General features: G+C 31.9%; 1 protein-coding gene across 1 annotated transcript in view; it reads left to right on the plus strand.

The window, feature by feature from the left end:
• Window positions 1-26,371, plus strand: part of LOC142978963 (gonadotropin-releasing hormone receptor-like) — a 120,474-nt gene that overhangs the window by 36,083 nt on the left and 58,020 nt on the right. The window contains exon 2 of the mRNA XM_076123621.1: window positions 3,990-4,010. The gene's annotated coding sequence lies outside the window, so the exon portion shown is untranslated. The remainder of the gene's footprint in view (window positions 1-3,989; window positions 4,011-26,371) is intronic.

A 26,371-nucleotide genomic window follows, 5' to 3' on the forward strand; every position in this document is an offset into this window, starting at 1 on the left:
GAAAACTTCAGAAGCGGTTATAGCGTAGTTAGTAGGCGCTAATTATAAAAAAATAAATAAATAATTCTAGTGTATTTAAATTTTTACAATCCCGTATCATAGTACTAAATGTAAGACGAAGTGAAACGCAAAAACAAAATGTCAATTTGTAAGGATTTTTTTATTTTTTATTTTTTTAAAAACGACAACTCCCGCACTAAGAATTGCTCTTGTGTCGCGGGGACTTTTACAAACATACAAACAACGGACACAAAGCACAACCAGACCCGAAACAATTATTTGTGGATCGCACAAATAATTGCTCCGTGTGGGAATCGAACCCACGACCTCCCGTTGCAGTGGTATCGGCGTGGCGACCTAAACCACTGCGCCACGGAGGCAGTCGGTAAGGAGTGACGTCTTACCTCAGTTTAAAATTGAGTGCTTAGTCCCGGAGACATGATGACAGGGGTCCCGACGTTTGACAGATTCTGATGAGAGATAGGAAGCGATATCTAATCAGCCAGTGACATTTTCAAATGACGAAGGGTAACGAAGAAAAGGATTTGAAAGTCTTTGGAAGTCCTCCGCTCGTTCCTCTTTTGCGTGTCTTGCAAAATTATTATGATGCTTTCTTTATAATTTGCTATTTGCAAACATTAGGTTAGAAATAGCTTTATGTAGATTTTGCTTAAAATATAAGTGGGTTCAATATTATAAGCCTTTATTCTGTTTTAGTTGTTAAAGTGGTTAATTTACGGGCTTAAATAGCTGAAAATAAATTTTGTTACGTTGCGCAAAAGTCCTTTGTTATCTCAATTGAATTTGAAATCAATTTATTGTTTAACTAATTTCTATTTTATGTAAATGTATCTCGAATATATAGGTAACTTGTACGTTGAAAATTTAGTTGAGTTCGCATTTTGCATACAAATAGCTGAAACTTGTAAAACACTTCGAGATTTAGTTTAATGAAAACTATTTTATAAAACCACGTTTTGAATACAGTTCTAAGAGTTGAAATAAGATTCTTATGTTATTAAATCACAAGATTTTCATTTAGATTAAACAATAAAGAATCGTTTTGACTGCCCTAAAAAAATTAAGAGAAATTTAACCAATCATACCCGATTTTCTTTCTAAATTGGTAACTTTAAAATTTTATGTTCTAATTGAATCGGTATTTTGCTAGATTTTGTTAAAAAAATATTTTTTTCAGTTTTGGTTCTCCGCTTTATGAACGTAATTTTGACAAAAGGCATTAAAATTATTACCGATCAACTCACTCAGCGGAAAACAACAAACTATACAACCATGTTAAAGGAAAAATTGCTTTTTTGGTATTTTTCTGTTATAAGAATAAAGTTTCCTTACTATTCAATGAAACCTTGTTTCAGTTAAATGTTTATCTATACTATGTATTATTAGGTGTAAAGGTAGTTTTAAATCTGGATTAACACATTTCTATTATTTTTTTCCAACAGATTCTTTTATTATGCACATGAGTTACTTGCAGAACCAATGCCACCATTGAACCTTGCGATGCATGTTCATGTTTATTTTTCTAGGTAATTGGAAAAGTTTGAAGCTGTTTAGCAAATATATAATTTCTAGGAATAGCTGATATATTCGCAGATTTAGAGATCAATCGTTTGGGTATTGCATATTTATCAGCAACATGTTTTTTTTTACGAAAGAGGGCTTTTTTTATCTTTTCTAATAAATATTGCTGCGGAGCTCCAAAAATAATACACGTAAATTATAAACCGCATATTTTCAGTCAATGAAATCACAGTCGTGTTTTTTAAATTTCAAAATAACGAAAGAATAACAGTTTGCCGAATAAACGTAACACAAAGGCGCGTGTTTACACGTGTGTCAAAATGGTAGGCCTTGATTTTGAATGTCAGAGGCTAATGCAAAGTGCACTCACAAAATTACGATAAGATTACAGCATATTTAGCAGAAAACTCTTATCAAATGTCAACACTTTTAGGTTTTATGCAATTTGTTTTCACGTGTTTGTTTCCGATATAACGTAATAACTAATGTAGGTGACGATAAATCCTAAATTTTTTTTTATTTTATTTTCGCAACGACAACTTATAATCGAACGAATTGAGTTACTACAGCAATGACTCGAATAAATTATTGTGACATTTTTAATCACCGAATTAACGAGGCTAAACTTAATATATCTGAAAACCGTTGAAAAAAAATAAGTGGCGCGTTCGTTAAACAGTATGTATAATAATAGTTTATGTATATTTACCCTGCGCTGCTGCAATTTCTTACGAAAAATCGTTCTATACTTCGTCTCACACGCATTGCCCGTAAAAACACTAAAATACAGCTTAATCCTGACTCCATTCCCTTCTGACGTCATAAGCGTTTTAGGTCAACTGCATTAGGTGTCTAGCTACGTACAAGGGTGGAAATGGGGTGCACTTTAGCAAATATGTCAATAAGCCGGTGCACTCAGTGTGCGTCTCCGATAGTGTTTAGGCAAATAGTATCAGTGTCGCAGATGATATAGTGCTGTTATGTATATACGAGGCCTTGAAAGAGTTATCATCAATGTCATCTATGTTAATCAACCCAAAATTATATTTCAAAAGGAGGTCCGGACAAAACGGTCCTTGATATCAATAAGGATGTAAAATATGTCATTAGAAAAGTCTTATAATAAACGATATAAGACACCACTAAGCAATGTACTGCATAGTGGTATTTAAACTGGGCGTCTCCGTGCTTCGGAGGGCACGTAAAAAGTCGGTCCCGGTTGTTGTCAATTAAGATAACAGTCGTTAAGCCACGTCAACTATTGGAGCTCATTTCAAATCACTGTGTGAAAAAGTTATGGTGATAATATAGAAAACTTGTTTTCATATACAATTCTAAGCAACAAAATACAAACACAAATCATTTATTTGCATTAAACAACGAATTATTTCAAATTCTATGACGTTGTATTCTATGACGTTTTAAATATAAGTATGTGTATACTGATGAAGATCATACTTATATTTATTGAAATAAATAATAATTACCTACACACAACACAATGCACTATGTCATTGTGGTAGTAGCGATCGTTATTTTATAAAAGTAAACAAACAATATTGAAATTCTATACCTAGTAACCTATAATTTATTATTTTTATTACACCATAAAACTATGTGTCATATTGTAACCATAGTCATGACAGAGTTATTAGGCACAGTGACATAGCATTTTGTTCTTACGGAAAATATTGCCTATATTTTTGGAGCCAACCTACTTCTTGTGTGACTATTGATTACGCTTGTAATAAAAGTGGTTGTTCTAAAATAGAGAAAGAATAAGTGCTTTTAATTAGAGTTAAAAATGGTGCCCAACAGAAAATTCATATTATCCACTTTTAAAAGTTATTTTATAAATTTAAGCGATATTACTGAGATGTATTTAAACCATCGAAGCTTTTTGGACATAGAAAATAGGAATTTTCTTTTTCTTTATTGCATTTTACTTTAAACAATTACAATAACAAATAGTTACTTTAAAATTAATGAAATTAAAATTAAATTTTTCATTTGATGCATTAAACATACCGTTCGATTGTTTAATAGTTTAAGTTAGTACTTTGACTACTACACACAAAGGCAGTAGCAGAATGCCGTGAACCATGTAATATGACATTATCATTATAAACCATGGGGTGTAACTTTTCTTTGCGTAATCAAAAAGTCGAACTTTCTTCACAAGACGTGAACCCCATTGAAGTTCGTGTAACGAGAAACAAGAACATTAAGATAATTAAAGCAATTTGTATGTTTCCCTTGACAATTTAAACTCGGCTTGCGTATGTGTAAATTGAGTTACAAGTACCCATTTTGGTGTCAAATGTTTAAGCTGCAATTCAAGTACAAACTTGAGATAACGACTGACTTTAAAGAAAACTTTTTTACGCATCAAAAATCTTTTTGCTTTTCTTACAAAATTAATTTAGACGCTTGTCTTTTTGTTTCAGTTCCCTGAAGAGGAGTAACATGTAAGTAAAGATTGAAGTTTCGCAACGTAAAGTAGTAGTCATTTCTTTCCGATACCGAGTATCGGAAATCGAGTACCTATAGAGAAAATCTTTAGGAAAGCTCAATAGCTCGATTCTCTACTACTATCGACAACCGACCTGTCATCGAGAAATTTTGTATGAAAATCTGATCAGCGCCTCTGACGGGCGTCGTAAGAAATATTTTGACAGTACATTCTAAATGTCAAAATTTCGATAGCTAGCCAGTTGTAGGTAGTTAATAGTGGTAGAGAATCGGGGTACAGTGCCTCGATTCTCTGCTACTATCGACTACCGACAACCGAACTGTCATCGAGACATTTTGTATGAAAATCTGATCAGCACCTCTGACGGGTGTCGTAGGAAACATTTTGGCAGTACATTCTAAATGTCAACATTTCGATAGCTAGCCGGTTGCCGGTAGTCGATAGTGGTAGAGAATCGAGGTACAGGTCAGCGCCCCTAGCGTATTTCGCGAGAACCATTTGAGATGCCAATCGTTCGCTATTCGATAATACCAAGTAGAGGAAATCGAGCTACTGTACATTAATTAACCGTTTCATGTGCTTGTACTGTTTCCAAGAGCATACCAAATTCTCGTAACTCTATTGTCAGCGCAGCGGTGCGGTGACTGATCGATCTTGACATTGGTCGTGAGCGTAAGCGGTTGCCATGGCAACGACAAGACAACAAAGTATTCGACGAAATTGTAGTGCAGTGAAATGGGATATTAATTATGACTTAGTTTTACGTATAATTCGGGTACGTTAGAATTCGTAAATTTCGTTTTACTGTTGAATCTGGTAAACTTAAATGAAGACTGGCCAGTATCAGCTTCAAAACGTTTTGAAATTACATGAAGAAAACGTATAGCAAACAGGATAAAATCGTTGCACCAAATAACAGTTACGTCGAAGGTCACTTGCCAGATGCACTTACCCACATTGCGCTGTTAGCTACAAAATATGAAAGGAAAAGTGCCGCTGAAAGTGACTTCTATAAAACTTTACCGTTTTATTACAGAAAACTTACATTGTTTTATATTGCCGTGTCCGTTGAATCAAATAAATGGATATGGCTTTTATTTAATACACGAACCGTTAATGCAATGCTTTCGACTACTTTAATCGAGCGTTTTTGTTGAAACTGTTAGAGTCGTTTGAAACACGTAAATTACGGTCGACACATGTGTACTTTTCAAACTGCCATTGGAAAATAGTAATAGCTCTCCGTAACTAGCCTGTGATTGGCTTGATTATTTTAGGCATTAATATGCATTTGAATACGCTATTCAAGGATTGTAATCGAAAATATTGTACAGAGTAGTAAAATGTAGCTATTAGTGCGTAAATATGGTTGTAGGTGACCTTTATAAAACAAAGTTGTAACACAATTTCACAGCGGAAAGAATGGTTTTATTTAAAAAGTAATTTGGTTTGCAAAGGTCAATATGAATATTTGATTTGAGTTTTATTATAGAAGCCTTCTAGATCTGAAGTGTATTATCCTAATGAAAGCTAACAAGTTTTAATAAAACATAATTTTATGAGTGTTATCACAATAAGGTTAGAACTATTTATTTATGAATTTATTACTCTTGAAGTATTCATAATATATTTATTTATATAATGCTAAGGTCCAAATAAAAAAATAAATAACATAAAAGTATAATTTACAACATCCACTCAACGCTAGTCGTTCTTAAACGTAACGCTTGGCAAAAAGACGGCATGATTGTTTCAAAACTTTTCAATCATTTCTACAGAACATTTTACAGATTAATAGTCGAACTTATTACTCGTAAAACATTTCTTATAACTTAAATGCAATTTGTTTGATTCATAGGTAGAGAAACTAGTATTTCATTGCCAAAATTTGATTAATGTACATACACAAACATTTTGCCCGAAGTTTTCTGCGCAGTTTAGGAACTGAAGTGCGATTGTTTATCACTATCCGGCAACCGGCTAGCTATATAGAAATTCTGTATGTTATTCTGATTAGCGCCTCTAACGGGCACCATAGGAACTACTTTGCAGTACATTTTAAGAGTCAAACTCTCGATATTTGATAGTACTGACTTCACAAATTGCGGTTCTGCATGCTCTAATGTCAAGTTGTCGATACTCGATAGTTCGCGATTCTCTACCGAATTTTGTCAGTTATCTAACGAGAAGTTTGAACACAAATAGTTATGTATATGGTAGTGGAAAAAACGACGTTAGTACCGAGTGTAGTGGATCGCCTCGCTGAGCACTTATGTGCATTCGAAAACTTCAAAAGGCACGTCAGACGTAGTTGTTGAGTTAGTAATCACACAAGAGTCATTAAGTCGTAGTTCGTCAAGCCGGTTGAACTGCGCCTGACGCATCGTTGCCCCATTAGAGTGTTCTAGAACAAGCAAAAAAAAGTTCTTTGAGCGCACCACAAAGGCTTGCTTTTTACAGGTTTGTTTGCATCTTTTCTACTGTAGTTGTTTAAAAAATCCGGGCTGTAACAGTTTTACTTGCCCTTACAATTTTTCTGTTAAATGCGCTGGGATGAAGCGATTTAGATTACAGTCCTATATGTATTGTTTTCGTGAACGCGAACATAATAAATTAGGACGTTGTTCGTTTTTCCGTTTGCCTTATGAATACAAAACACGAAGAAAAAGATTCACTACATTTATTTCGGTAAGGAACAAAATAAAGTCCTTTTATAGATATAAAAAATATCTAGTAAAAATGCCGTTATTTGTAAAGATTCTTATTTTTGTCTATTCTTAAAAGAGTGCAACACATGGACCCCTGAAAAGTTTGGGAGTTACAGAGTGTAGTCTTTTTTTATTTTATGAGGGAAAAATGAAATACCAATTGGTTCATTTGTATTTCCACATAATTTGCCCAATTTATTGTCAATTTTATTGAGTCAAGACATTCAGCTGAAAGAATCGAAATTGACCACAATTTAAAAAAACAAAAGAACGAATTACGGCTTTCCATTTTCTGTTAAAGGTAATTTATCTAATTCACTGATCAAAGCTTTTGCCAAGACATAGTAACTAATTTAGCATACACAGTATCTTAATAGTTCCTAATAGTAACATTGGCTAGTAAACTGTCTAGTGAATGCCAAAAATAATATAATTGCAATGTTTCTTAAATCAGCTATAGCCGTTTATACTTGAGAGTCAGTCATCGTCTGCCTTCGTTGCTCGCTTCATGTGCTGCGAAATTGATAATAAGTTATTATATGCGAAATATAGGATGTAATTAAAATCTAGTCTGGTGATATAATTGGACACAGCAATAACTGTATTTTGGTAGAATTGAACATCGTAATAATTTTGAATGTATGTAGTTCTATGGCATATAAATAAATGGCTTTAGAAACAATAGTTGCAATCATTTAAACAATGTTTTTAAATAGTACTTCAAAATTGAGATGTGTTCGTCAAATGAAGATAGAGGCATTAAATTCTATAATAGTCTGTTTACACAAAATACAGCTAAATGGTTTATAAGACCATGATTCGCTATAATAGTTCAGTAATGATCTTGTTGCGTGAGTCTGTCATCATTTTGTATAGCAAAAAAATCTTACGATTTTTGATAGTTTTAAAGCAAATTGTTTCTTGTTATTGTCAAAAAAAAATCTCTGTTAAGTGTCGCAAACCTGCTTAGAATAAAATTAATATGCTTCATTTTAAAAATCTAGTTATTCTTTGTCGTAGGCGTTTCGTTACTTATTAAGTTAAAAAGGTCATAAAAAGTAAGTTCAATGAATTTTATGCACTTACACAAAAAAACAACGCGAATAAACCGATTTATTATAGAGATAAACTGTTAATCAAGTAGTAAGATTTTATTATATATCGATATCAGGGTTAATACATGCGAATATTCATCTAATTTTTAATTATTTAACCACACACGATACATAAACATAGTGCTCAATGCTAATCTGTAGCTTGATTCTCTACTACTATCGACTACCGACTTGTCATCGAGAAATTTTGTATGAAAATCTGATCAGCGCCTCTGACGGGTGTCGTAGGAAACATTTTGGTAGTACATTTTAAATGTCAAAATTTCGATAGCTAGCCGGTTGTCGGTAGTTGATAGTGGTAGAGAATCGAGGAACAGGTCTACTCTCATTTCGATCTTAGAACAGAACTCAGAAATGAAATGGCTGTATACACTAGCGTGTTTTATTACTGGCAATCATTTAACAGATTCGGTTTTAAATAAACCGATTTTATTATTCATAGAGTTCAGTGTTCTAATAAAACTAAAAATGAAGCTGTTGGTCGTTTATGAAATTGTTAGTATTATTTCGTACTGTTAAATAAACTCTCAAACATAAATATTTACATAAGAATATCAGTATTTATATGAAAGATTTTTAAGAGTGTTGAACTTAACTGAAATATAAGTCAGTCTTATGTAAACACCTAATTATCTTCTATCACTATCAAAAAGTAAAGTTACAAGGCATCACGCTTACACATTGGAGTCCCTTACATGTTTTTTGTATGTCGTTTATACGACACAGTGCCAAATACATTTTCCAAACTCGCAAGTTTAGAAGACCTCAAACTCTTTCATACGAAATACTGAGATTGCTACGCATGTGGCTAGTTTGAAAGAGTCTTAAAGACGAAATTCCTAGAATCTGGAAAATTACTTCAATCCTCAAATTTCTTGTAAACAAAAGCTCTAATTTTAAATAAGAAGGAAATGCCGTAACTTCTGTTTGTAAAATCATTTCAATGTTTATACAAAAGTTATTACTTCTGACGCAATTTATTATCCGTCTAGTTTTATTGTAACAACATTAAACGAATGATTTACAACGTTTAATAGACTTTGGAGTTTCGCTGCTCAATTTAAAAGAAATCACAAGAAATAATCTCCTTGGCAATTGTGGACTGTGTGATTTATCTAGTTCTTCATATTAATTTGAATCGAAAACTTATTTTAGTTGTTAATTTAATATCCTACATATAAAAACAGATAAAGGCATATTAGTAAAATATGAATTCGCATTAAAATATTAAAATTTCAACAGCTTTCCAAACATGAAATCATGGAGCTGCTAAACAAATAATTTTTACTAGGTCAGGAGAGTAGCACTCGTTCAAAATTCCAGTACTTTCGACCATTCGGACCACGAAATGGATTAATATGAATAGTTTAGCGTGCTAATATCAATCCAGCTTTCTACCAATTTGAAAGTTGAAACAGCAGATACCCAAACCACAGTTTTTAGTTCCACAGTCAAAAATTGGATTCTAGCTTTAATATAAATTCAATGAATCAACTAACTACTATTAAACTGACAGCCGAAACGATTAGCGTACAGTGAATTATAATTATTTCAAAGCACGAACTAGTATCGTACCGTAAATCATTGTCAGGACTTGGCGCCATGAATGACCGACTAAAGAAGTTCTCTATTTGACATAGCATGTTGAATGGCTCAAAATACGGAATATTTAGATTATTTGTAGAGATTCTGTCACAGAACCAGGTGTGTAGAAGTTGAAACTATTATATTGCAAATAAAAATGTTTAATTTATTGATGCATGATTTAACTTTCTTCGAGAAAAAACATTCCTAAATAAGCCGCGAAATTGTTAACAACCCTACATTGCATTGCAGCCATAAAAGGAGATAAAACTGCCTCTTAGTTATATTTCTGACCAAGATAATTACCACACGACAAAATATTATGATCCTGGGGCGCTACTAAATATACTGAACCCAAAAAAACCACTACGGAACTAGTGTAGTGGCCATTTTTCTAAGAAGCAATAACAATTAATTTTCTGTGGTTGACTAGAAGACTGCCCGTGGGTTTTATGACTTAATTTACGAGCGCTCACTCAAAAACTTTATTCTATTAATATGTGTATGAAATCGAACGTTAAAATGCGAGTAATGATCGTCAGAATTTACGGGTAAAGAGATAATTCGTGTTTAATGGGGTCAGTTGAAGGACTTTTGTTACAATAAAATAAGTTACGACATTTGAAAGCAAAAATTAATAACATCGAAATGTGGCTATTAAAAAAAAAGGTTTTTGAATGAATTCATTATATTCTCTATTAAACAATATCAAAAGTAAATTTTGCGTTTTAGGAATAAAAATATTCACATCATAATATTATTGCAGTATCGCATAGCTAAACATTATTATATTTTGTTGTTCCTCATTAGTGTATGCAGCCGCCGCTGTGCCAGTATCAGAGGTATTGACGCAATAAGCCACGTCCAACAAGTGGTTGTAAAGGCTGAACTATAAATAGATGTTACTTTATGATATTTGTTTTTATGACTTTTCAATACATTATGTATAATTAAAGCCGCTTTACGATTAAATTAAACAAAACGATTCTATCACGAAATGAGAGGGCCTAAAACAAAAGGTATTGGGATTCCTTTAATCTACGTGCCCATTTAATTTGTATCACGTAAGCAAAGGCAACTTTTTTACTCATAATACCCCAGGCGAGGATCTAAAAGGGTAATTTTCTACTGAAATTAGTATTTTGTCTCCTAAGTTAATGATAGTATTTTCGATTGGAGTCTTTAAAAAACTTTCATTTGAGCTTTAATATAGTATTAGGACTTTGTTAAAACGGTATTTTTTATAGAATTTGCTTTTACCCACTAATTAAGTAACCAAGCTATAATTTAATTAATATATAGAACCGCCAAAACAGTTATTACGATGTCCATCAGAGGCGCTGATCAGATTTAGCGTTGTCTTCTATTATGAAGGACTATCGAGTATCGAGAGTTTGATCTCCTACAACACCCGCTAGGGGCGCTGATCTTTCATACAAAACTTGTCAATAGCTAATACAGATTTGATAAAGCTGATAATTAAGCATTATTGATCGTAAAAACAAAGTCCTTAATTTTATTGAAAGCAAAGAATTCTCTGTTGACATAGCACGTATTCATCTAGAATTTGTTTATTAAAATAGTGAAATATTTTTATTTTCTGTACATTTGTCTCACCTTTATTGCGTAGTTCTGAAATATGAAAAAGGTTTTTTCAAACAAAATTGTTGAACCAATAAAAATATTCTTTATGTAGAACAAGATTAAGTACAAAGAAAAATGATACTCAAAACAATTCAGTTTTATTTTCAAGATCGTCAGACTTAAATCTAGTTACTTGTACATTCAAATTGTTTTTGTAGTTTAGGAATTGGAATATCTAAGTGGACTTAAAGGAGAATGCTCAAAAAAAACCCAGGCTGTACACAAAAGTTATGTAACTCAGAAAATTAGTTATACTGTATAATTGAATTCCCAATGTTTACCTCTATCAAATTCGATGGCTGAACATACTATTTTGCTATAACTTTTCAGTAGGGGTTATTATTATTTATTCGACGAAATTGTAGTGCAGTGAAATGGGATATTAATTATGACTTAGTTTTACGTATAATTCGGGTACGTTAGAATTCGTAAATTTCGTTTTACTGTTGAATCTGGTAAACTTAAATGAAGACTGGCCAGTATCAGCTTCAAAACGTTTTGAAATTACATGAAGAAAACGTATAGCAAACAGGATAAAATCGTTGCACCAAATAACAGTTACGTCGAAGGTCACTTGCCAGATGCACTTACCCACATTGCGCTGTTAGCTACAAAATATGAAAGGAAAAGTGCCGCTGAAAGTGACTTCTATAAAACTTTACCGTTTTATTACAGAAAACTTACATTGTTTTATATTGCCGTGTCCGTTGAATCAAATAAATGGATATGGCTTTTATTTAATACACGAACCGTTAATGCAATGCTTTCGACTACTTTAATCGAGCGTTTTTGTTGAAACTGTTAGAGTCGTTTGAAACACGTAAATTACGGTCGACACATGTGTACTTTTCAAACTGCCATTGGAAAATAGTAATAGCTCTCCGTAACTAGCCTGTGATTGGCTTGATTATTTTAGGCATTAATATGCATTTGAATACGCTATTCAAGGATTGTAATCGAAAATATTGTACAGAGTAGTAAAATGTAGCTATTAGTGCGTAAATATGGTTGTAGGTGACCTTTATAAAACAAAGTTGTAACACAATTTCACAGCGGAAAGAATGGTTTTATTTAAAAAGTAATTTGGTTTGCAAAGGTCAATATGAATATTTGATTTGAGTTTTATTATAGAAGCCTTCTAGATCTGAAGTGTATTATCCTAATGAAAGCTAACAAGTTTTAATAAAACATAATTTTATGAGTGTTATCACAATAAGGTTAGAACTATTTATTTATGAATTTATTACTCTTGAAGTATTCATAATATATTTATTTATATAATGCTAAGGTCCAAATAAAAAAATAAATAACATAAAAGTATAATTTACAACATCCACTCAACGCTAGTCGTTCTTAAACGTAACGCTTGGCAAAAAGACGGCATGATTGTTTCAAAACTTTTCAATCATTTCTACAGAACATTTTACAGATTAATAGTCGAACTTATTACTCGTAAAACATTTCTTATAACTTAAATGCAATTTGTTTGATTCATAGGTAGAGAAACTAGTATTTCATTGCCAAAATTTGATTAATGTACATACACAAACATTTTGCCCGAAGTTTTCTGCGCAGTTTAGGAACTGAAGTGCGATTGTTTATCACTATCCGGCAACCGGCTAGCTATATAGAAATTCTGTATGTTATTCTGATTAGCGCCTCTAACGGGCACCATAGGAACTACTTTGCAGTACATTTTAAGAGTCAAACTCTCGATATTTGATAGTACTGACTTCACAAATTGCGGTTCTGCATGCTCTAATGTCAAGTTGTCGATACTCGATAGTTCGCGATTCTCTACCGAATTTTGTCAGTTATCTAACGAGAAGTTTGAACACAAATAGTTATGTATATGGTAGTGGAAAAAACGACGTTAGTACCGAGTGTAGTGGATCGCCTCGCTGAGCACTTATGTGCATTCGAAAACTTCAAAAGGCACGTCAGACGTAGTTGTTGAGTTAGTAATCACACAAGAGTCATTAAGTCGTAGTTCGTCAAGCCGGTTGAACTGCGCCTGACGCATCGTTGCCCCATTAGAGTGTTCTAGAACAAGCAAAAAAAAGTTCTTTGAGCGCACCACAAAGGCTTGCTTTTTACAGGTTTGTTTGCATCTTTTCTACTGTAGTTGTTTAAAAAATCCGGGCTGTAACAGTTTTACTTGCCCTTACAATTTTTCTGTTAAATGCGCTGGGATGAAGCGATTTAGATTACAGTCCTATATGTATTGTTTTCGTGAACGCGAACATAATAAATTAGGACGTTGTTCGTTTTTCCGTTTGCCTTATGAATACAAAACACGAAGAAAAAGATTCACTACATTTATTTCGGTAAGGAACAAAATAAAGTCCTTTTATAGATATAAAAAATATCTAGTAAAAATGCCGTTATTTGTAAAGATTCTTATTTTTGTCTATTCTTAAAAGAGTGCAACACATGGACCCCTGAAAAGTTTGGGAGTTACAGAGTGTAGTCTTTTTTTATTTTATGAGGGAAAAATGAAATACCAATTGGTTCATTTGTATTTCCACATAATTTGCCCAATTTATTGTCAATTTTATTGAGTCAAGACATTCAGCTGAAAGAATCGAAATTGACCACAATTTAAAAAAACAAAAGAACGAATTACGGCTTTCCATTTTCTGTTAAAGGTAATTTATCTAATTCACTGATCAAAGCTTTTGCCAAGACATAGTAACTAATTTAGCATACACAGTATCTTAATAGTTCCTAATAGTAACATTGGCTAGTAAACTGTCTAGTGAATGCCAAAAATAATATAATTGCAATGTTTCTTAAATCAGCTATAGCCGTTTATACTTGAGAGTCAGTCATCGTCTGCCTTCGTTGCTCGCTTCATGTGCTGCGAAATTGATAATAAGTTATTATATGCGAAATATAGGATGTAATTAAAATCTAGTCTGGTGATATAATTGGACACAGCAATAACTGTATTTTGGTAGAATTGAACATCGTAATAATTTTGAATGTATGTAGTTCTATGGCATATAAATAAATGGCTTTAGAAACAATAGTTGCAATCATTTAAACAATGTTTTTAAATAGTACTTCAAAATTGAGATGTGTTCGTCAAATGAAGATAGAGGCATTAAATTCTATAATAGTCTGTTTACACAAAATACAGCTAAATGGTTTATAAGACCATGATTCGCTATAATAGTTCAGTAATGATCTTGTTGCGTGAGTCTGTCATCATTTTGTATAGCAAAAAAATCTTACGATTTTTGATAGTTTTAAAGCAAATTGTTTCTTGTTATTGTCAAAAAAAAATCTCTGTTAAGTGTCGCAAACCTGCTTAGAATAAAATTAATATGCTTCATTTTAAAAATCTAGTTATTCTTTGTCGTAGGCGTTTCGTTACTTATTAAGTTAAAAAGGTCATAAAAAGTAAGTTCAATGAATTTTATGCACTTACACAAAAAAACAACGCGAATAAACCGATTTATTATAGAGATAAACTGTTAATCAAGTAGTAAGATTTTATTATATATCGATATCAGGGTTAATACATGCGAATATTCATCTAATTTTTAATTATTTAACCACACACGATACATAAACATAGTGCTCAATGCTAATCTGTAGCTTGATTCTCTACTACTATCGACTACCGACTTGTCATCGAGAAATTTTGTATGAAAATCTGATCAGCGCCTCTGACGGGTGTCGTAGGAAACATTTTGGTAGTACATTTTAAATGTCAAAATTTCGATAGCTAGCCGGTTGTCGGTAGTTGATAGTGGTAGAGAATCGAGGAACAGGTCTACTCTCATTTCGATCTTAGAACAGAACTCAGAAATGAAATGGCTGTATACACTAGCGTGTTTTATTACTGGCAATCATTTAACAGATTCGGTTTTAAATAAACCGATTTTATTATTCATAGAGTTCAGTGTTCTAATAAAACTAAAAATGAAGCTGTTGGTCGTTTATGAAATTGTTAGTATTATTTCGTACTGTTAAATAAACTCTCAAACATAAATATTTACATAAGAATATCAGTATTTATATGAAAGATTTTTAAGAGTGTTGAACTTAACTGAAATATAAGTCAGTCTTATGTAAACACCTAATTATCTTCTATCACTATCAAAAAGTAAAGTTACAAGGCATCACGCTTACACATTGGAGTCCCTTACATGTTTTTTGTATGTCGTTTATACGACACAGTGCCAAATACATTTTCCAAACTCGCAAGTTTAGAAGACCTCAAACTCTTTCATACGAAATACTGAGATTGCTACGCATGTGGCTAGTTTGAAAGAGTCTTAAAGACGAAATTCCTAGAATCTGGAAAATTACTTCAATCCTCAAATTTCTTGTAAACAAAAGCTCTAATTTTAAATAAGAAGGAAATGCCGTAACTTCTGTTTGTAAAATCATTTCAATGTTTATACAAAAGTTATTACTTCTGACGCAATTTATTATCCGTCTAGTTTTATTGTAACAACATTAAACGAATGATTTACAACGTTTAATAGACTTTGGAGTTTCGCTGCTCAATTTAAAAGAAATCACAAGAAATAATCTCCTTGGCAATTGTGGACTGTGTGATTTATCTAGTTCTTCATATTAATTTGAATCGAAAACTTATTTTAGTTGTTAATTTAATATCCTACATATAAAAACAGATAAAGGCATATTAGTAAAATATGAATTCGCATTAAAATATTAAAATTTCAACAGCTTTCCAAACATGAAATCATGGAGCTGCTAAACAAATAATTTTTACTAGGTCAGGAGAGTAGCACTCGTTCAAAATTCCAGTACTTTCGACCATTCGGACCACGAAATGGATTAATATGAATAGTTTAGCGTGCTAATATCAATCCAGCTTTCTACCAATTTGAAAGTTGAAACAGCAGATACCCAAACCACAGTTTTTAGTTCCACAGTCAAAAATTGGATTCTAGCTTTAATATAAATTCAATGAATCAACTAACTACTATTAAACTGACAGCCGAAACGATTAGCGTACAGTGAATTATAATTATTTCAAAGCACGAACTAGTATCGTACCGTAAATCATTGTCAGGACTTGGCGCCATGAATGACCGACTAAAGAAGTTCTCTATTTGACATAGCATGTTGAATGGCTCAAAATACGGAATATTTAGATTATTTGTAGAGATTCTGTCACAGAACCAGGTGTGTAGAAGTTGAAACTATTATATTGCAAATAAAAATGTTTAATTTATTGATGCATGATTTAACTTTCTTCGAGAAAAAACATTCCTAAATAAGCCGCGAAATTGTTAACAACCCTACATTGCATTGCAGCCATAAAAGGAGATAAAACTGCCTCTTAGTTATATTTCTGACCAAGATAATTACCACACGACAAAATATTATGATCCTGGGGCGCTACTAAATATACTGAACCCAAAAAAACCACTACGGAACTAGTGTAGTGGCCATTTTTCTAAGAAGCAATAACAATTAATTTTCTGTGGTTGACTAGAAGACTGCCCGTGGGTTTTATGACTTAATTTACGAGCGCTCACTCAAAAACTTTATTCTATTAATATGTGTATGAAATCGAACGTTAAAATGCGAGTAATGATCGTCAGAATTTACGGGTAAAGAGATAATTCGTGTTTAATGGGGTCAGTTGAAGGACTTTTGTTACAATAAAATAAGTTACGACATTTGAAAGCAAAATTTAATAACATCGAAATGTGGCTATTAAAAAAAAAGGTTTTTGAATGAATTCATTATATTCTCTATTAAACAATATCAAAAGTAAATTTTGCGTTTTAGGAATAAAAATATTCACATCATAATATTATTGCAGTATCGCATAGCTAAACATTATTATATTTTGTTGTTCCTCATTAGTGTATGCAGCCGCCGCTGTGCCAGTATCAGAGGTATTGACGCAATAAGCCACGTCCAACAAGTGGTTGTAAAGGCTGAACTATAAATAGATGTTACTTTATGATATTTGTTTTTATGACTTTTCAATACATTATGTATAATTAAAGCCGCTTTACGATTAAATTAAACAAAACGATTCTATCACGAAATGAGAGGGCCTAAAACAAAAGGTATTGGGATTCCTTTAATCTACGTGCCCATTTAATTTGTATCACGTAAGCAAAGGCAACTTTTTTACTCATAATACCCCAGGCGAGGATCTAAAAGGGTAATTTTCTACTGAAATTAGTATTTTGTCTCCTAAGTTAATGATAGTATTTTCGATTGGAGTCTTTAAAAAACTTTCATTTGAGCTTTAATATAGTATTAGGACTTTGTTAAAACGGTATTTTTTATAGAATTTGCTTTTACCCACTAATTAAGTAACCAAGCTATAATTTAATTAATATATAGAACCGCCAAAACAGTTATTACGATGTCCATCAGAGGCGCTGATCAGATTTAGCGTTGTCTTCTATTATGAAGGACTATCGAGTATCGAGAGTTTGATCTCCTACAACACCCGCTAGGGGCGCTGATCTTTCATACAAAACTTGTCAATAGCTAATACAGATTTGATAAAGCTGATAATTAAGCATTATTGATCGTAAAAACAAAGTCCTTAATTTTATTGAAAGCAAAGAATTCTCTGTTGACATAGCACGTATTCATCTAGAATTTGTTTATTAAAATAGTGAAATATTTTTATTTTCTGTACATTTGTCTCACCTTTATTGCGTAGTTCTGAAATATGAAAAAGGTTTTTTCAAACAAAATTGTTGAACCAATAAAAATATTCTTTATGTAGAACAAGATTAAGTACAAAGAAAAATGATACTCAAAACAATTCAGTTTTATTTTCAAGATCGTCAGACTTAAATCTAGTTACTTGTACATTCAAATTGTTTTTGTAGTTTAGGAATTGGAATATCTAAGTGGACTTAAAGGAGAATGCTCAAAAAAAACCCAGGCTGTACACAAAAGTTATGTAACTCAGAAAATTAGTTATACTGTATAATTGAATTCCCAATGTTTACCTCTATCAAATTCGATGGCTGAACATACTATTTTGCTATAACTTTTCAGTAGGGGTTATTATTATATTTTAATATTTTTTAAATAAGTTACCTATATAAATGTTTAATCTTTTTTGAGTCACACATTTTTAATATAGGTATGTAACTGAGTTACAAATTAAAAATATTAAAAAATATATTTTTTAAAAATGAGTTATCATTACCAGGTCATATGTCCCCACCGAGGGGCACGAGCCTCCCCTCTTAACAAAGAGGGGGATCAGGCCTTAGTCCACCACACTGGTCTAATGCGGGTTGGCAGACAATTGGAGGGCTATTATAAGGTAGAAAAGTGTTGTCATGGTGGTAGATTGCTAGCCTGTAGCCTATGAAGCACCAAACCCTTCCATCCCTCTACTGACTTTTGCAGTATGCACGGGAAGAAATGCAGCTGGCACCTTCTATGTTTTTTTTTTTCGCTCTGAATCCAGCATGGAAGCAATGGGAGAAATGAGTGATACTGTGTAATTAATTCCAGATATTTACCTCTATCAAATTCAATGGCTAAACATATTATATTGCTATTACTTTTCAGTAGGGGTTTTTAATATATATTCAATATTTTTTATCATGAATATAAAAAAGACATACCCGCCCACACTACTAGCTGGCGCCCGTAGTGCGGTTTCGATACAATTATATTATTCAAAAAATATCATTGTGATGAATGTTTGAAAAATATATATATTTTAAATTCACCTTTTAAATAGTAGATAATAGCAAAAAATTGTATTTAGCCATCGAATTTGATAGAGGCGAATATCTGTAATTGAATCACTCAGTATCACTAAAATTCTGAGTTACACACCGTTTGTGTACGGCCTGGGTTTTTTTCCCATACATTTTGAGCATTCTCCTTTGTTGTTCAGTTTAAATTTTAATGAAATTATCTTTAACACTAACACTAATCTTGTGTCGCAAAAAACTGTATACTTAGTATCGTAATTCTCCCGTTTGTTTTTTAAACTTATATTTTAATGGTTATTTTCGATATTAATGCACACTTTGATTGTGCTAGGATATTTTCTTCAAAGAAAATTGCAATTTTCCAACCGGCATTGTTATTGAAACTGCAGTGGAGCATTTCAAGGAGGGTCCTTATATCGCTTTGTTGGTCACACGACCAACTTATTATTTTATAAATTGGCTATTTGTGTTTTAAAGTCACTTATCTGTAGCGAAATGCTCTACTACTATCGACTTTCAACAACTTTTGTATGAAAACCTGATCAGACTTTAGCGGGCACTGTACTAGCATGATAGGTGACAAATTGCTATTTTAATATAATTATTATAATCTGCTGTTTCTAAAAATATTTATTTACAAATTACAACTCTTGAAATAATAATATCTCGTTCATCAGCGCAAAAAAAGTTTAAAATAAAATCGTAGTGATTTATCTTAGCAAAGAAAACAAATTAGTAGATAACTCAAGAAAGGGAAAGTATTTTATCCTTAAAAACTAGTTTGAAACGAATTCGCCAAAACTTTCCAACGGTCGTATCAAATTATTCTACTAAAGCACTAAAATATTTTTCCAGTGACATAATTGTGTCAACACATTTAGCGTAGATAAAATGTTGTTTGTAATTTCTGCATTTCTTTCATACCTAATAAATTGTAGTACTATTTTTATTTCACGACTTTGAACTAATAGGACGACGTATTTATTTACGTTTTATGTAAATAGAGACACGTGACTGAGTGAGTGATTTGAGTGGGGAAATAAACTTAAGTGCTTATAAAGAATTGACATAATTGTTCTATTCACAAAAATAAATAGGTCATAGATGAATGCTGAAACATTACAAACTTTTGGCATAGATTTGGGTGAAATGTACACTAATGATCATTTAATTCATTTATTTTTATTGGTATCATAGCATAAGTATTTAGGTATTTTGGTAACACACGTACTTTCTTCACACAATTACCTAATTATGTAATCCAAATTAATATACTCAAATCTAATTCAACAAGTGTATGACACTTATAGAACTAAAATCGTAAAGTAATTATCAGTGACAATGTCATATTTCGTATCATTCATTATTGTAAAACTCTTGAATAATTGTTCCTTACATCTTTGACGATCAACAGACTCACTCAGTGTGAACAATCCCCAAATCGACTTTTAACGATATCCACGTGTAGCTCGTCTATTATAAGACTTATCATCATATAATGGACTGAAAAGTTAAAAGATATATACTGTGAATAAACTTATATCTCTACTGTCTGTTATGCCTAAACTAATGATCTGATCAGGATGAAATTTTGTATAATTGTTAATTTAGACTCGAGAAGTGACAAAGCATAGTATTTATTTCAAAAATCCCACAGGAATACGAACTATGCGGGTACTATACTATATATCTATTAGTCCACATAATAACATTAAGTGTACGTTTATCATTAGATTCAGTTATTCTAATCTTTCATAAGATTAATTAGTAGATGGTGTCTCAGCGAAAGTTAAAGGAGGGTTGTTATTGGATCCGGTTAATTTGTCATAAGTCACGCTTAAGCCGAGATAGGAAAAATGCTTACTTGCCTGTATTTACGTTGACGTCACTCGCTTGCGATCGTAGCAACGTTCATTGTTCCTAATGAGAAATAATTAAGAAGATTATTAAGGTCATCATTTTGTAAGAACTCATTAGAGGAATATTATCTTATAGAATGTCGTGATTATATTAAATGGCTTACTTACTTTGGCGCTTCTGATTTTTATTCATTATCTTTTCATTATACAATGGCACATTTTAAGATCCAAGAGCTTGGAATTCGTTATGTCAGATGAAACAGTAATAATTGAAAAAAGCATTCTGTGATAGTACAAATATACAAATCTGAAAATATAACTCTTTGAAAATCATTCAAACTCGCCTTGAAATGATCCGTTTGTAATTTGGATCATTCATCAATTTGCACTTCGGCTATCAGCCGTCATGGTCATTTGGGAACTTTTCTTCAGTGCTATTTTATTCCGCAAATCACGTTGCCTGCAAGTTGGAATTGGTACCTTTAGTTATTTTGCAGTTTTCCGCATTTTGAGGATGGACCTGGCCAAGCTCAGGATAGTTTAAAATACATTATGCGAAGTCGGGCTTGCATATTTTCAAAGTTGTGGTGGTAGATAATCAAACTATCTTCGATCTAAAAAAAACTACTACAGTAACTCTACTATTTCTTTGATCGATTTAATTATGAAAAAGAAAAATACATTTTTGAAATTACTATTCAAACAACTAATGAGTTAAAATAGAGTTCACTCCGAGCAAATGATTAAAAGTTGTGACAAACGTAACAAAATTGTGGAAACAAACTCTAATTTACAAAAAAAAACAGAATAGGCCACGTAAATATAAAACATTTGTCGCCAAGATAATTTGACACGTCTGAAAAGTCACTAACTAATGGCTGTTGACATGTCGTATACGTATATCCGTCTTAGTAAAATATATTTTTTACTAATGCATCAGTTCTTGTCAGACATGAGAAAGAATTAGAACAAGGTGTCAAAGAAATGTTGGTGACAACTGACTAATGGTCATAACTCAGTGGTCGAAAATTAGTTGACGAGTTTTATGAATGTCAATCTCATTTTTTTAGTAATTGACAGCAATGTTTAGAAATACGACAATATATATATTTTTTTATCCGGTATCCATCATGTACTAATCTATGTACTAACTGAAAATAAAAGCAAATGATGCTTTTGTACGCTTTCATACAGCTAACCGAATTTAGTCAAAATTTGAAAGATTAATAGATTATATCCACAAGAAGACAGTTATTGATACTGAGAAAAATATGTGCATAAGGCACTAGTCAAAAACTGGTATTAAAAAGTACACAGTTTTACTGCCAAAAATCTCTTTTGGAAATGAGATTAGGACTTACTCGTAGTTTATACGGGACTCAATTTTGGCAAACGTCGTGTTCTAGAATTCACAAAGTTTATATGATTTCAACGAGATTGGAGAACTTCCGACGAGCGAATACCAAAGCTTGAACTAAACCACGATAAGAAATTTGACAATTTTTGTAAGTGGATGGGTGTTTTCTGAATTTTCTATTATGAATAGTGGAACTTGGCCAACTAGTGTAAAGACTTTTCCCAGCTGAGGCAGCGGATTTAAGTACTTAAATTTCTCTAGTGCATTAGAATACATTGATTTTTTGACTATGATGGTCTTATGTCGTATTGTTATTGTTATACATGTTTAGTCAAAGAGAAATAATATTATTGTTTCAATTACTAACTGTTTACAATTATCCAGAGCGTACTATATTGTTCAAGCATTAATTAAAACATATTACTCTCGGCAAACACAATCAAATGTAATAGATATTAAACATAGTTGAAATTAATTTGGAGAGTACGGAAGTGAGCAAATAAAGGTATAAAGACAAATTAATATATAACTTCTCCTTAATAAATGTTGTCGACAAAAACGTCCAATGTTGTATGGACTTTGGCATTTTGTAAGAATTTAATATCTACATTCCAAAAATCGCGTTTAATTTGTATGGACCGAACAAACTGCGCAATAAGTTTGGGATGAACTGCGCCTTTTTTTACGAAACAACTGAAGCACGCTCGATAAGCACAAGTATTATTTGTTCATGGAACAGAATAATATAATATACTAGCTGACCCGCGCAACTTCGTTTGCGTGTATCCCGCTACTTCGACAAATACAGTCAACGCACCAACACATATTGGATACTAATTTTCAATTCACAATAACTTCTCTTTCCCTTAACCGCGTTTAAAATATTAAAATGTTTTTTGGTTTCTGTGACTCTTCTTTGATCGCCCCCCCTATCAGTTTTTGGAAAAAATATTTAAGTAATGTACAGATTTTTTTTTGTCTTATATGTATTTATAGGGACGCTGCCCCCGCCGCCGCGGCCGGTCCGTACCGTGCCGCAATACTAATATCGTGATATCTCCTAAACTATATGTCTAAATAACACACTGTAAACTGCAAAAATAATCTAAATTAAATGCTCGTGATGATGAACTTACTTATTTTGATAAGGATATATGTATTATTGGTTATATCACCAGTTAAACATCACCCAACGAATTAAATGTTTTTTTAATACAGAAAAGTAGTTCTTGTGACTTAAATAAAAAAGCTGGATATATGTCATCGCGGACTTTTTTGTAGAACTAATAAAGACCAATGTTTTTGCTAAACATTGTTCTTACTTGTATCCAACGGTATAAGCGGCGCACGCACAAATGCAATCTTCAATTAGATTTTTTTTCTGACTTCTTGGACATAAATCGCTATAACTCAGCTAATATAGTTTCAATGTATTTCAATTATATATAAAAACCTGTCGGAGAAAATACTCTTTCTATTAGTGAAAACCGCATCAAAATCCGTTGCGTAGTTTTAAAGTTTTATGCATACGAAGGGACTACAGACAAAATGGGCGACTTTGTTTTATACTATGTAGTGATAATACGAATATCTTTATACAACAAATAGGATCATCCGCTATAAGCCACATATAAATACAGTGACAGATAGTTCTTGCCCTTGTTCTATCTTTTTAACTTGTTTGATGTTTTTAGGTGCAGAGTCAGTTGGTTGATTCAATTATTTCATTTTATTGTGAGAAACATCTTTTTAAAATAGAATTTATTTTAAGGCTTTCAGACCAAAAGCATTCATGGATCACTAAAGCAATTTATTTTGTGTCTGATATCTGTCTGGTCTATTTATCGAGGCATGAAATTGAATTACAGAAAATAAAGTCTTACGCAGGTTGTGTTTCAATAGAACTACATTGAGATAATGGTTTATGTTTTCTCTTAACAAATTGTCAGTTCAATCAAGTAATGGAACTGGCTGATTAATAGATTTATTATCTTTAAAAAATATGTCACAAAACGCCATTACACGAAAGTGGAACTTAGGTTCTGATGATTAAGAGTATAAGAATAATATCACAGTATAAATATACCTATTTTAATAATATTCTAGAATTATACTTGAATTAAATTGTTGAAGCTTTGAGAATGAACGTTTTCTAATACACATTGACCAAAATATGAACGCCTGCTTGGAAACTTTACGATACAGCCTGTATTTTAGCAGCAGCCTCCGTATCAAATACATCACAGCTGTTCTGTACAATTTGACCGCTATTTAGAAAATGCCTTCATATTTAATAGAAATATCAGCCTACGACAAATGTTTGAAACTTTGTTGGGGTTTTATTAAATATTTATCAGTAATAACGTCCCAAGTTTAAAACGCTAATTGTTCTGTGCTAAATGATTATGAAGAAAAATGAAATTTTAATATGTTTCGATAGATTTTGATGATAATAATTTAAGTAATTTCATTTTGACTTTTCAATGGCAGTTTAATCGTTTAAGAATCTTTTTTGCAATAGAATTTTGGCCTCACTGGAGTTTACCTTTCTAGGATTCAGTTATAAAATTCAAAAACATTTTCACTATATTTGGGTTAAAAAGTACTAAAAATAAACACAACCCATTATATTCCACTGAAATTATAATAGGATTATAGGAGAATAACAAAACTAAATGCCTATTGTGTTAGCATAAAAGCAAGTGTTGTGAAGCGTTTTTCTAGCATTCAATTACTGAATAAAATAAAGTTGACTTGCAGTATGATATTTGAAATGCTTTCGCTAAACAAAAGGTTTTTGTGCACCTGTAATCAGAAGGGTAAAGTAGTGGAATTTATTAAAGAAATGATGAGTCATTAATGATGGTTCTATATGGAGTGTACCTACATATGCAAGTATGATTAATGGATAGAAAAATGGAAAGTATATTTATCAAATAAAAAGCAATATACCTAATATTTAAGTGAAAATATTTCAAAATAAAATTTCTTACTTGCCTTATAAGACAATAATAATACGCGTACGTGCGATTTTTTTCTACTATCGGTGACTGGCAGCTGAATTGCCATCGAAAAAAAATGTGTGAAAAACTGAACCGCGCCTCTAATATATTCAACAAAAATATTTTTCAATAAACGTCAAACGCTCGCTGCATGATAGCACCGAGAGTTAAAAATCATACCACAAATCATTTTTTTGTGAACTCGTAATCAATATGAAATTTCGTATAAAACGATACTTTTGAATTAAACGTTACAGATAAGGGATAAAATTTAAGCTTTTAATATACGATAATCATATTGGTCATAGGCATTAACTCTTTACAGCGTCGTATTTCGTATCCATCTCATTGGTTTTGCGGTGTCCAATGTTTACAGCGTCACTTCGAATGGACTATACTTTGCAGACCATTGAACAAAAGATTCCATCGCTTTCAATAAATAGTTGTTTACAAAAGTTTTCAGTTCAAAGATCGATATTGTATTGCTTAGGATTGTAGTGTGGCATTTGGTAGTAATAGTTTACCCAATAGAAGCAATATTTAGTAAATATGTACATGTATTTGTATAGCTTACAAAAATGGTATTAACTTTGAAAGTATACATATTCTCTTTAACAATGTATCTTCTGATTTACCAATTATTGTTATAATTATTAGTAATGATAGGTGAAATCACGGAGAGAAACTAGTTTAAAAAGTATCCAATAATTTTAGTTACTATTTATATGAGCGTGTTGCTGTTTCAAGAAAATCTGAAACAGACTGATGTCAGCCGATTGAAGTAATGAATTATGCGAAATTGAGCAATAATTTAAATAGTTTTACGTTTCTAGAATTCAAAAGATCAATGTCTGTTTTACTAATATAAGTATTTTATTTATTACTATTCTAGATCTTAGATTTGTTTGATCTTGTAAAAAATTAAACAGCTCGTACCGATATAAATATACAAAGATTTTTATAACGTTACCTTTCTCCTGACTATGTAAATTAATTTAGGGAGGGCGTGATTTAGTTTTCTTCAAAGACATCTTTTACCCATCCGGTTTTTACTCGAATTAGTTAATTAGTTCTACCGTGAAATCATAGCAAACATGAACATAGAACTACGTAAATAAATAAATATCTAGGTGACACATACGTTCCAAAATCAAATAAATAAAATAAAAAAAAAATACATTAAGGTCAATTTGGGTAACTTTGAATCATTTAGGTAACATTGACGGTGGGAATTTGAACTAGTTTCGATTATTTTTTCTTATGAAGCCAACACAATTGATAAAGGTTTATTTTAGTTTTGCAAATTTTATCAATTGTGTTGGTTTCATATGAAAAAATAATCGAAACTAGTTCAAATTCCCACTGTCAATGTTACCCAAATGATTCAAAG

Source organism: Anticarsia gemmatalis, chromosome 15, assembly GCF_050436995.1.
Source record: "Anticarsia gemmatalis isolate Benzon Research Colony breed Stoneville strain chromosome 15, ilAntGemm2 primary, whole genome shotgun sequence".
Lineage (NCBI taxonomy): Eukaryota > Metazoa > Arthropoda > Insecta > Lepidoptera > Erebidae > Anticarsia > Anticarsia gemmatalis.